This window comes from Poromitra crassiceps (genome assembly GCF_964638095.1).
Source record: "Poromitra crassiceps genome assembly, chromosome: 20".
NCBI lineage: Eukaryota > Metazoa > Chordata > Actinopteri > Beryciformes > Melamphaidae > Poromitra > Poromitra crassiceps.
In genome coordinates this window covers 12,565,067-12,578,237 of record NC_139637.1, presented here as the reverse complement: position 1 = coordinate 12,578,237, position 13,171 = coordinate 12,565,067, and positions in this window count along the sequence as shown.

Genomic DNA, 13,171 nt, shown 5'->3' with positions numbered 1-13,171 from the left:
CCTGAACTCTCCCCAGACCCTCACCCTAAACCTGAACTCTCCCCAGACCCTCACCCTAAACCTGAACTCTCCCCAGACCCTAAAACCTAACCTCTCCCCAGACCCTAAACCTGAACTCTCCCCAGACCCTAAACCTAACCTCTCCCCAGACCCTGACCCTAAACCTGAACTCTCCCCAGACCCTCACCCTAAACCTAACCTCTCCCCAGACCCTGACCCTAAACCTGAACTCTCCCCAGACCCTAAACCTAACCTATCCCCAGACCCTTACCCTAAACCTGAACTCTCCCCCCAGACCCTCACCCTAAACCTAACCTCTCCCCAGACCCTGACCCTAAACCTGAACTCTCCCCAGACCCTAAACCTAACCTCTTCCCAGACCCTGACCCTAAACCTGAACTCTCCCCAGACCCTAAACCTAACCTATCCCCAGACCCTTACCCTAAACCTGAACTCTCCCCAGACCCTCACCCTAAACCTAACCTCTCCCCAGACCCTGACCCTAAACCTGAACTCTCCCCAGACCCTAAACCTAACCTCTTCCCAGACCCTGACCTTAAACCTGAACTCTCCCCAGACCCTAAACCTAACCTATCCCCAGACCCTTACCCTAAACCTGAACTCTCCCCAGACCCTCACCCTAAACCTAACCTCTCCCCAGACCCTGACCCTAAACCTAACCTCTCCCCAGACCCTCACCCTAAACCTAAAATCTCTGGAAACCATGCCCCACCCCTGTATAAACTCCCGTTGACAAAAACGTTGCCATTTTACAATTTCGGAGGCAAAATTGTAAAATGGTAAAGTTTCCCGCTTTGGACCAACGTTGCTATTTTACAATTTTCTGTGAGACTGTGTTGCACAAACATCAGGACTGTGTGTGTGTGTGTGTGTGTGTGTGTGTGTGTGTGTGTGTGTGTGTGTGTGTGTGTGTGTGTGTGTGTGTGTGTGTGTGTGTGCCTGTGAGAGAGAGAGAGAGAGAGAGAGAGAGAGAGAGAGAGAGAGAGAGAGAGAGATTAATAATTAACAGTGTAAGCCAGACGGATGTGTGTGTGTGTGTGTGTGTGTGTGTGTGTGTGTGTGTGTGTGTGTGTGTGTGTGTGTGTGTGTGTGAGAGAGAGAGAGAGCTGAGTATATTTTAAAACATACCTTTCCTTTGATGGAACAAATATTACTTGGCAGATAGTTCTAAGACACTATAGGCCTGTTCTATATGACAGCTTTTTTCATCTAGTTGGATTGTGGTCAGAGTAAAGTCATCTGTCCTCCACTCACCCCTCTGTGTGTATGAATACTTTAACTGTAAATTATGTTGTTGAAAAGAAATGGAGTCTGAGTTTGAATAACTAACTAATATTGAATGAACTGAAGTGTAAAGAGCACCCCCTGCAGGTGACCTAATGGAGCCAGATTTTTTAATTAGGTAATTAGGGCAGATTAATGGCAGAATTTGCGATGCTGCACAGCTTCCACTGGTCACACAGCACCACACATCACTACACAGGTATTCTACTATGTCTAATCTGCCTTGGGGGGTTTATTGCACTCAGGACCCAGAAGAAGAGACCCAACTCTCCTCAACCCAGCTGTGTGTCTCTGAAGAGCGACCGCTCAAAGCAGGGATGGATAGATTTTAAAGATGGACACCATTCTTCTGAAGAGAAGTAAGTTGTTCCAGTGTTACAATGTTACTGTCTCATGTTTTAACTCTGAGAGCTGTCCAGTATAACCAGTCTGTTACTATGTCACACTGAGAGCTGTCCAGTATAACCAGTCTGTTACTGTGACACACTGAGAGCTGTCCAGTATAACCAGTCTGACCTTAATGCACAAACGCAGCAGAAACCAGCAGCACAGCAATGAGTGGACTGAAGTGCAGAGACAGAAACTCAGCAAGAGGTCCGCGTCATGAACAGTTCAGTGGAGCCATCTAGTGGTGAACCAGGGCTATAGCAAGTACACAGGGAAGAGCGAGCAACGTTCAAAAAGCATAAATGTATACTCATATTTTGGAAGAATGAAGGTCCTCCAACTTTCAAGATGTTTACAGACCAAATATCAAATTTTCTGCCCTTAGAGAGATTAACTCTTGAAAGGTGTAACCGCGGTCACACTTTTGAAGAGTTATGGTGCCCCCTTTTCTCCTGTTTGGAAAACTTCCCTCATGCTGACTGATAACTGACTGAGATATCTGTGGTATCAATCCCTATGGACACTGTAACTCAAAAACACATGTCATAATGCTGTCACTACTTGTTTTATTCTTTTGTCTTTTGTTTTGTTTTATTTTCATTTTTATTTATTTATTTATGTTTTGTTTTGTTATTATTGTTGTTGTTGTTGATGTTGTGTGGGTTTCTGTTTTGACGAGACCCTGGGAAGGGAGGGAAGGAAGAAGGGCTAGGATATTCAGTGTACTGTTAAATTTGTATGCTCATTTAAATGTGCCTTTGTGTATTGTACACTCTGCAAAATAAAAAAAGATGGATAAAAAATAAAAAAATAAACTCACTGGGTGCAAGGCAAGCAAAATAGTTCTTAGAAAAAAAAGAAAAAAAAAAGCATAAGGGAAATGTCAAGATGAAAATTGTTCAGTCAAAAGTCACAACTATCTGTTGGAGTGTGTGTGTGTGTGTGTGTGTGTGTGTGTGTGTGTGTGTGTGTGTGTGTGTGTGTGTGTGTGTGTGTGTGTGTGTGTGTGCGTGCGTGTGTGTGTGTGTGTGTGTGTGTGTGTGTGTGCGTGTGCATGCGCGTGTGTGTGAGTGTGTGTGTGTGTGTGTGTGTGTGTGTCACAGTGCGTGTGTGTGTGTGTGTGTGTGTGTGTGTGTGTTTGAATGAGAGCAGGAAGTCTCTTTAGTTCACTGGAGGTCACATGTCACCATCTGATCCACATCAGAACATTCTACACTTTAGACTTTGATCCTTATGTCATGTTATATGGCTGTTTGTTCATCTTTCTTCAGGCACGGCAGCACAGCTTCAGAGCACAGTCATACACTGAGACAAGTCAAAGTGCTTTGAATAGTCATAAAAATACAGGTAAAATATTAACAGACGAGATATAATACTTCAAAAGGCAGGTCACATGATCTTTCCATCAAGTTACTTCATGTTTCAATAGAAGCAGTGATGAAATCCATGTTGCTTATTATAATGCACTTCACTGTTTTCTACTACAACACATACTTTTAAAGGTTTATTCCACTAAAACACTACTACTGCTGCTGCTTTAAAGGCACAAAATCAGCTTTTTATCATCTTAAAAATATAGCAAGAATTACAGGCTACATGTCCAGACATGTACAGGCTACATGTTAAAGTGTGGACCAGTGACATCACTGGTCCACACTAACTCAAATTAATAACTCATTAACTCAAATCAACTCTCAATAACTGTCAAACTAGATGACGGTTTTGAAGTCATTCATCTAGTTTGACAGTTATTGAGAGTTGATTTGAGTTAATGAGTTATTAATTTGAGTTAGTGTGGACCAGTGATGTCACTGGTCCACACTTTAACACTCAATAACTGTCAAATTAAATGACAGACTTCAAAACAGTTTACAGTTTTCTGATATACTACTGATGTTCTAATGATACAAAGCTGGTTGAAAATGGGCAGAGTGTTCCTTTAATGCACTTTTTATACTTTTTTAAAGTTTTGTTGTGATGCTTTTAAATGTCCATTTTATTCTCTTCTTTTATTCTTTTATTTTTCTGTCAACCATTTTATGTGAAGCACTTTGAATTGCCTCTGTGTATGAAATGTGCTATACAAATAAACTTGACTTGACTGACATTTCACTTAAATAACCCTTTTTCTCTCACATAGCCAAACATCAGTCTGAGGAGAGGATATGTTGGGGCGTTGAGAATTGTGTGCTCTTTCTTTATGACAACTTGCTCATAGATGGACTGAATAGACTTCTGTCATATAGAGCAGATCCAGATTCCAGAACTAGCATGTTGGAGCTTACAGGGGAAAGTGAATGGGCTTTTAGAATGTGGATTTCACTTAAATGCATGCAATAAGTTCTGTGGTTAACAAAAGTATATGGGAGCGGTAATTTGTGTTCAGCAGGATAATCTTCACAAACGTGAATCACTTTTATGATGCGGCTGTGGCTCAGGAGGTAGAGCGGGTCGTCCACTAATCAGAGGGTCGGTGGTTCGATACCCAGCTCCTCCAGTCCGCGTGTCGAAGTGTCCTTGGGCAAGACACTGAACCCCAAATTGCTCCCGATGGCTGTGCCAGCACCCTGCGTGGCAGCTGGCCGCCTTCGGTGTGTGAATGGGTGAATGTAGGCACATTGTAAATCGCTTTGGATAAAAGCGCTATATAAATGCAGTCCATTTACCATTTACCATGACTTTTGAAACATAAATGCGTAAAAAGAAAAGATTTTTAGGAAACGCTTCAAAAGGCATTGGTGTGTGTTTTTGTTTTGTTTGTGTGTGTGTGTGTGTGTGTGTGTGTGTGTGTGTGTGTGTGTGTGTGTGTGTGTGTGTGTGTGTGTGTGTGTGTGTGTGTGTGTGTGTGTGTGTGTGTATAGGTGAGATCTGAGTATCCTTTTAAAACATGCCTTTTCTTTGATGGAACAAATATTACTTGGCAGACAGTTCCAACACACTATAGTCCTGTTCTATATGACAGCTTATTTCATTTAGTTGGATTTTGGTCAGAGTAAAGTCATCTGTCCTCCACTCGCCCCTCTGTGTGTATGAATACTTGAACTATACATTATGTTGTTAAAGAAATAGAGTCTGAGTTTGAATAACTCTGAAAATATTGAATGAACTGAAGTGTAAAGAGCACACCCTGCAGGTGACCTAATGGAGCCAGATTTTTTAATTAGGTAATTAGGGCAGATTAATGGCAGAATTTGCGATGCTGCACAGCTTCCACTGGTCACACAGCACCACACATCACTACACAGGTATTCTACTATGTCTAATCTGCCTTGGGGGGTTTATTGCACTCAGGACCCAGAAGAAGAGACCCAACTCTCCTCAACCCAGCTGTGTGTCTCTGAAGAGCGACCGCTCAAAGCAGGGATGGATAGATTTTAAAGATGGACACCATTCTTCTGAAGAGAAGTAAGTTGTTCCAGTGTTACAATGTTACTGTCTCATGTTTTAACTATGACTCATGCAGAGAAGGTCTGCTGAGCATGTTCTTTTTCAGCATGACTCTTCTTCACACACTGAGAGCTGTCCAGTATAACCAGTCTGTTACTATGTCACACTGAGAGCTGTCCAGTATAACCAGTTTGTTACTGTGACACACTGAGAGCTGTCCAGTATAACCAGTTTGTTACTATGTCACACTGAGAGCTGTCCAGTATAACCAGTTTGTTACTGTGACACACTGAGAGCTGTCCAGTATAACCAGTCTGTTACTGTGACACACTGAGAGCTGTCCAGTATAACCAGTCTGTTACTGTGTCACACTGAGAGCTGTCCAGTATAACCAGTTTGTTACTGTGACACACTGAGAGCTGTCCAGTATAACCAGTCTGTTACTGTGACACACTGAGAGCTGTCCAGTATAACCAGTCTGTTACTGTGACACACTGAGAGCTGTCCAGTATAACCAGTCTGTTACTATGTCACACTGAGAGCTGTCCAGTATAACCAGTTTGTTACTGTGACACACTGAGAGCTGTCCAGTATAACCAGTCTGTTACTGTGACACACTGAGAGCTGTCCAGTATAACCAGTCTGTTACTGTGACACACTGAGAGCTGTCCAGTATAACCAGTCTGTTACTGTGACACACTGAGAGCTGTCCAGTATAACCAGTCTGTTACTGTGTCACACTGAGAGCTGTCCAGTATAACCAGTCTGTTACTGTGTCACACTGAGAGCTGTCCAGTATAACCAGTATGTTACTGTGACACACTGAGAGCTGTCCAGTATAACCAGTCTGTTACTGTCACACTGAGAGCTGTCCAGTATAACCAGTCTGTTACTGTGTCACACTGAGAGCTGTCCAGTATAACCAGTCTGTTACTGTGTCACACTGAGAGCTGTCCAGTATAACCAGTCTGTTACTGTGTCACACTGAGAGCTGTCCAGTATAACCAGTCTGTTACTGTGTCACACTGAGAGCTGTCCAGTATAACCAGTTTGTTACTGTGACACACTGAGAGCTGTCCAGTATAACCAGTCTGTTACTGTGTCACAATGAGAGCTGTCCAGTATAACCAGTCTGTTACTGTGTCACACTGAGAGCTGTCCAGTATAACCAGTCTGTTACTGTGACACACTGAGAGCTGTCCAGTATAACCAGTCTGTTACTGTGTCACACTGAGAGCTGTCCAGTATAACCAGTCTGTTACTGTGTCACACTGAGAGCTGTCCAGTATAACCAGTCTGTTACTGTGACACACTGAGAGCTGTCCAGTATAACCAGTCTGTTACTGTGTCACACTGAGAGCTGTCCAGTATAACCAGTCTGTTACTGTGTCACACTGAGAGCTGTCCAGTATAACCAGTCTGTTACTGTGACACACTGAGAGCTGTCCAGTATAACCAGTCTGTTACTGTGACATACTGGGAGTCTTTCTGCCTGCCTGTCTGTCTGTCTGTCTGTCTGTCTGTCTGTCTGTCTGTCTGTCTGTCTGCCTGCTTGTCTGCCTGTTTGTCTGCCTGTCTGTCTGTCTGTCTGTCTGTCTGCCTGCCTGCATGTCTGTCTGTCTAACCTTGTTCCTACATCAGCTCTGCTTTGTCCATCCTGTGTTTCTATCAGGATCCAGCAGGACAGAGCAGACTCCTCTGTCCAAAGCTCTGTGTCCATGGGGAGTGACCGCTCTATGGAGCATCCTTATGTCTTCAAACATGGACACCACTCTACTGATAAAAGGTACAAACTTAAAACTGGTGAAAACAGATGTGTTTGTTGTCATCTGACTCAAAGTATCTTTGTACCACATGGTTTCTTCAGAGTCCATTTTGTTATGTACAGTATGTCTAAAAAGTATTTGAATACATGACGTACTTACCTGTCAAACGATGGGAGGAGCACCTGAAGGCAGCAGGAATCTCTGTAAAGTGACCACAGCTTCATGAGTTGGTAAATCTATGAGACAATGAGGTGAATATTGGACTTTTAGACCCACTAGGCATCTCACGCGCTACGTGCGCTCGATTCCTAGGCTCCCCCGCTGCACGGCCTCGCCTGTCCTGCGCAGCTCGCCGAGCTGGCCCTGCAGCTCATGTACCGGCCCGCTCGGCTGCTGCATCGCCTTGCCTGCCCTATTGGGTGCGCGTGATGTCTCCCTCGCTCTCTCCCTCTGTCTCCCCCCCTCTCCTCTCTCCTCTCTCTCCCTCACTCTCTCTCCCTCTCCTCCTCTCCCTCAGTCTCTCTCCCTCAGTCTCTCCCCCTCTCTCTCTCCCTCTCCTCCTCTCCCTCTGTCTCTCCCCCTCTCCTCTCTCCTCTCTCTCCCTCAGCCTCTCTCCCTCAGTCTCTCCCCCTCTCTCTCTCCCTCTCCTCCTCTCCCTCTGTCTCTCCCCCTCTCCTCTCTCCTCCTATCCCTCAGCCTATCTCCCTCAGTATCTCCCCCTCTCTCTCTCCCTCTCCTCCTCTCCCTCTGTCTCTCCCCCTCTCCTCTCTCCTCTCTCTCCCTCAGCCTCTCTCCCTCAGTCTCTCCCCCTCTCTCTCTCCCTCTCCTCCTCTCCCTCTGTCTCTCCCCCTCTCCTCTCTCCTCCTATCCCTCAGCCTATCTCCCTCAGTATCTCCCCCTCTCTCTCTCCCTCTCCTCCTCTCCCTCTGTCTCTCCTCCTCTCCTCTCTCCTCTCTCTCCCTCAGCCTCTCTCCTTCAGTCTCTCCCCCTCTCCTCTCTCCTCCTCTCCCTCAGCCTCTCTCCCTCAGTCTCTGTCCCTCTCCTCCTCTCCCTCAGTCTCTCCCCCTCTCCTCTCTCCTCCTCTCCCTCAGCCTCTCTCCCTCAGTCTCTCCTCTCTCCTCTCTCCTCCTCTGTCTCTCCCCCTCTCTCTCTCCCTCTCCTCCTCTCCCTCTGTCTCTCCCCTCTCCTCTCTCCTCTCTCTCTCTCTCCCTCTCCTCCTCTCCCTCTGTCTCTCCCCCTCTCTCTCTCCCTCTCCTCCTCTCCCTCTGTCTCTCCCCCTCTCCTCTCTCTCCCTCTGTCTCTCCCCCTCTCCTCTCTCTCCCTCAGTCTCTGTCCCTCTCCTCCTCTCCCTCACGGCTCATGCACACCATGAAACGCTCCGCGGCATGCCTCCTGTGAAAGCCTCTTTGACGCTGCATCTTGATAGGCTGTCTTGCTCTATTTCCGCGTCTGATTGGTCCATTTTAACCTCGTGCCCCCTGCCGCTGGAACCGCCCAGGGTTTCACTGTCGCAGACTAGAGGCGGCTTGTCTCTGAGCGGCTTCACGCTCGCGGGGCGGGACTAGGGCGGGACCTTTCATTAAGCTACCCAATGACAGCTCTTCCTACACATTTCGTCCAACCACCCTTCTGTGTACATCTACCTGAAAACCAGAGCCGTATAATAGAAGAGTTCTGACATCTCCATTCACTCCAATGGACCAGTTTTTTTCCAGGAAGTAGAAAGTGGAACTCTTGAGTAAAAGAAGCAGCACTGTCCAGTTGCAGCAAAATAGACAGTTTGTGTTGTACTCTGAAAGGGTTTTTCCCCCCTTGAATGAAATTGTACATTATCAGCTTTATTTTAGCATGCAAAAGTAGCGCGAGACCCATTCCTGGCTGTTCATTGGCTAATCAGTCTCGCATTTTGGTCCTCCGCTGACGCCACTCTCTTACTAGAGGACACTACTGAAAACGTTTCTACAGGCTACAGCTCCAAGCTGGAAGCTGGTTTCCACGCCTGCACAAAACGCTGCAACACAGCGGAAAAGCGATTTTGCCATTGTAGGTGTGCAAGAGCCGTCAGTCTCTCCCCCTCTCCTCTCTCTCTTCCTCTCCCTCAGCCTCTCCCCCTCTCCTATCTCTCCTCCTCTCCCTCAGCCTCTCTCCCTCAGTCTCTCCCCCTCTCCTCTCTCTCCCTCTCCCTCTCCCTCAGTCTCTGTCCCTCTCCTCTCTCCTCCTCTCCCTCTCCTCCTCTCCCTCAGTCTCTCCCCCTCTTCTCTCTCCTCCTCTCCCTCAGCCTCTCTCCCTCAGTCTCTCCCCCTCTCCTCTCTCTCCCTCTCCCTCAGTCTCTCCCCCTCTCCTCTCTCCTCCTCTCCCTCAGCCTCTCTCCCTCAGTCTCTCCCCCTCTCCTCTCTCCTCCTCTCCCTCTCCTCCTCTCCCTCAGTCTCTCCCCCTCTCCTCTCTCCTCCTCTCCCTCAGCCTCTCTCCCTCAGTCTCTCCCCCTCTCCTCTCTCCTCCTCTCCCTCAGCCTCTCTCCCTCAGTCTCTGTCCCTCTCCTCCTCTCCCTCAGTCTCTCCCCCTCTCCCTCTCCCTCTCCTCCTCTCCTTCAGTCTCTCCCCCTCTCCTCTCTCCTCCTCTCCTTCAGTCTCTCCCCCTCTCCTCTCTCCTCCTCTCCCTCAACCTCTCTCCCTCAGTCTCTCCCCCTCTCCTCTCTGTCCCTCTCCCTCAGTCTCTCCCCCTCTCCCTCAGCCTCTCTCCCTCAGTCTCTCCCCCTCTCCCTCTCCTCCTCTCCTTCAGTCTCTCCCCCTCTCCTCTCTCCTCCTCTCCCTCAACCTCTCTCCCTCAGTCTCTCCCCCTCTCCTCTCTGTCCCTCTCCCTCAGTCTCTCCCCCTCTCCTCTCTCCTCCTCTCCCTCAACCTCTCTCCCTCAGTCTCTCCTCCTCTCCCTCAGCCTCTCTCCCTCAGTCTCTCCCCCTCTCCCTCTCCTCCTCTCCCTCAGTCTCTCCCCCTCTCCTCTCTCCTCCTCTCCCTCTCCTCCTCTCCCTCAGTCTCTCCCCCTCTCCTCCTCTCCTCTCTCCTCCTCTCCCTCAGCCTCTCTCCCTCAGTCTCTCCCCCTCTCCCTCTCCTCCTCTCCCTCAGTCTCTCCCCCTCTCCTCTCTCTCCCTCTCCCTCAGTCTCTGTCCCTCTCCTCCTCTCCTTCAGTCTCTCCCCCTCTCCTCTCTCCTCCTCTCCCTCAGCCTCTCTCCCTCAGTCTCTCCCCTTCTCCCTCTCCTCCTCTCCCTCAGTCTCTCCCCCTCTCCTCTCTCCTCCTCTCCCTCAGCCTCTCTCCCCCTCTCCTCTCTCTCCCTCTCCCTCAGTCTCTCCCCCTCTCCTCTCTCTCCTCCTCTCCCTCTCCTCCTCTCCCTCAGTCTCTCCCCCTCTCCTCTCTCTCCCTCTCCCTCAGTCTCTGTCCCTCTCCTCCTCTCCCTCAGTCTCTCCCCCTCTCCTCTCTCTCCCTCTCCCTCAGTCTCTCCCCCTCTCCTCTCTCCTCCTCTCCCTCAACCTCTCTCCCTCAGTCTCTCCCCCTCTCCTCTCTCTCCCTCTCCCTCAGTCTCTCCCCCTCTCCTCTATGTCCCTCTCCCTCAGTCTCTCCCCCTCTCCTCTCTCTCCCTCTCCCTCAGTCTCTCCCCCTCTCCTCTCTCTCCCTCTCCCTCAGTCTCTGTCCCTCTCCTCCTCTCCTTCAGTCTCTCCCCCTCTCCTCTCTCCTCCTCTCCCTCAGCCTCTCTCCCTCAGTCTCTCCCCCTCTCCCTCTCCTCCTCTCCTTCAGTCTCTCCCCCTCTCCTCTCTCCTCCTCTCCCTCAACCTCTCTCCCTCAGTCTCTCCCCCTCTCCTCTCTGTCCCTCTCCCTCAGTCTCTCCCCCTCTCCTATCTCTCCCTCTCCCTCAGTCTCTGTCCCTCTCCTCCTCTCCCTCAGTCTCTCCCCCTCTCCTCTCTCTCCCTCTCCCTCAGTCTCTGTCCCTCTCCTCCTCTCCTTCAGTCTCTCCCCCTCTCCTCTCTCCTCCTCTCCCTCAACCTCTCTCCCTCAGTCTCTGTCCCTCTCCTCCTCTCCTCTCTCCCCCTCTCCCTCGTCTCTCTCCCTCTCCCTCAGTCTCTCTCGTGAGCCTCAGACTGATGACATCACTGATGTCATTAGCTGTGTTTCCATTACAGTTTTTCGCAAAATAATTGCGATATTTCTACAACTTCGACAATGTACAATTGCGACTTGTAGGCGTTTCCATTGAAGTTGAGTTGAGGTCTGACGGCGCACACACCTGAACGCAATTCCTGTTATACCAGCAGCTGCCACAGTGATTAGCACGGGGATCTGCCCCATATCCCGTCCCCTGCATGCTCAAATCCAACCAATGGTCAATGCAAATCACAACATGAAGTTACAACGCATATAAACGAGCCTGATTATCAATTCAAAAGAACATGTTGCTGGCTGCGGTGAATGCAGTGAGCGCGACAGGCAGAGGAGGTAGCCTAATACAGCTTGTCCCATTTTAGAGATGGAGGGGGGAAAAGGCTGATGTCGTGTATTATAATTATAACATTGCACCTGAAACGTGTGTAATGTATTAATCACTTCAGTCAGCAGCACCGCACCGGTGTGTGCTTTTCATCCCCGATCATCTCGCCGCTGTGCCAAATGCGCGCACACAGGCATGGATCGATTTCTGCCATTAAACATGATCTATTTTCCGGCTCCGCTTTTGCACAACACTCGTCTTTCTGCTAGGTAGCGTTGCTTCAAAGTTTTCCACTTGCTGCGGAGGTTTTGCCACGGCGTATCGAACCCTTTCTCCCTCATTTCCTTTCATTTTCCGCTCCTTTTCCAAAGGAGAAGATGGGTCACATGACATGCAAATGCTGAAAAAGTGTTTCCATTACACTTTTGCGATAAACTGCTATATCGACACGTCTGAAAAACCACCTCATGAGAGCGCAAAAACTTTTTGCGATATTTGGGAGCTTTTACGAAATTTACGTGTTTCCATTACCCAATTTCTATTGCGATATTTAGATTTTGCGCATTTCTGTGGGTAATGGAAACACGACTATTGACATCATCACTCAGCCTTAGGGCAATGAGCCTTAGGACAATTAATCTGCCCTAATTACAAAATCTAGCTTTATTACACCTCCTGAAAGTGTAAGCCCGATCGCACGTAAAACGACACGTGACCGGCCAAAATTCTGCTCACACACACACACACACACACACACACACACACACACACACACACACACACACACACACACACACACACACACTAGGCTTCTCCTTCTTATTATAGAAAGAGAAACTGACCAATGGGGAGCTCTCCTGAGAATACCTTCAAGGCTTTATTCTGTTTACATTCACACTGTCAATAGGAACTCTGAAGTGACGTAAGCATGCTAACCGCTACTAGTAGCCTTACAGCAAAGAAAGTGAGAGTTCACAGGGCATTGAGTTAGCTAGCTAATGTTAGCTTGCTAAAAAAAAAGCAAGTTTTGATATTGCCTCAGGACATTTCTAGAAGTTACTGTAGACCAATCAATGCATTACGTCTGGACGACTAAATAAAATAATTATTATTAGTATTATTAGTACCTACCTACCTACCTACCTACATACTGTACCTACCTACTGTACCTACCTACCTACTATACCTACCTTTAGTACCTACCTACCTACCTACCTACTTTACCTACCTACCTACTTTACCTACCTACTTACTTTACCTACCTACCTACCTACTGTACCTACCTACCTACTTTACCTACCTACCTACTTTACCTACCTACCTACCTACTGTACCTACCTACCTACTGTACCTACCTACCTACCTACTGTACCTACCTACCTACTTTACCTACCTACCTACTTTACCTACCTACCTACTTTACCTACCTACCTACCTACTGTACCTACCTACCTACCTACTTTACCTACCTACCTACTTTACCTACCTACCTACCTACTTTACCTACCTACCTACTTTACCTACCTACCTACCTACTTTACCTACCTACTGTACCTACCTACCTACCTACTGTACCTACCTACCTACTGTACCTACCTACCTACCTACTGTACCTTGAAATGATTTACGAGTGACCTCTGACCTATGACCCCTCCCCTGAGAGTTAGAATAGCGTCATCGGAGCACTCCCAAATCACGGAGGCGAGAGACCGTGATAACCAGCGGATCTCTTCCTAATAGAGGCTATCCCATACGACTAGAAATACCCAGAGTAAAAAGGCAGACATGTAAGTTCCCCGATGAGTAACAACACGTTAATCCTTTGTCCACCTCCGGGTCTTAATCTAGGACC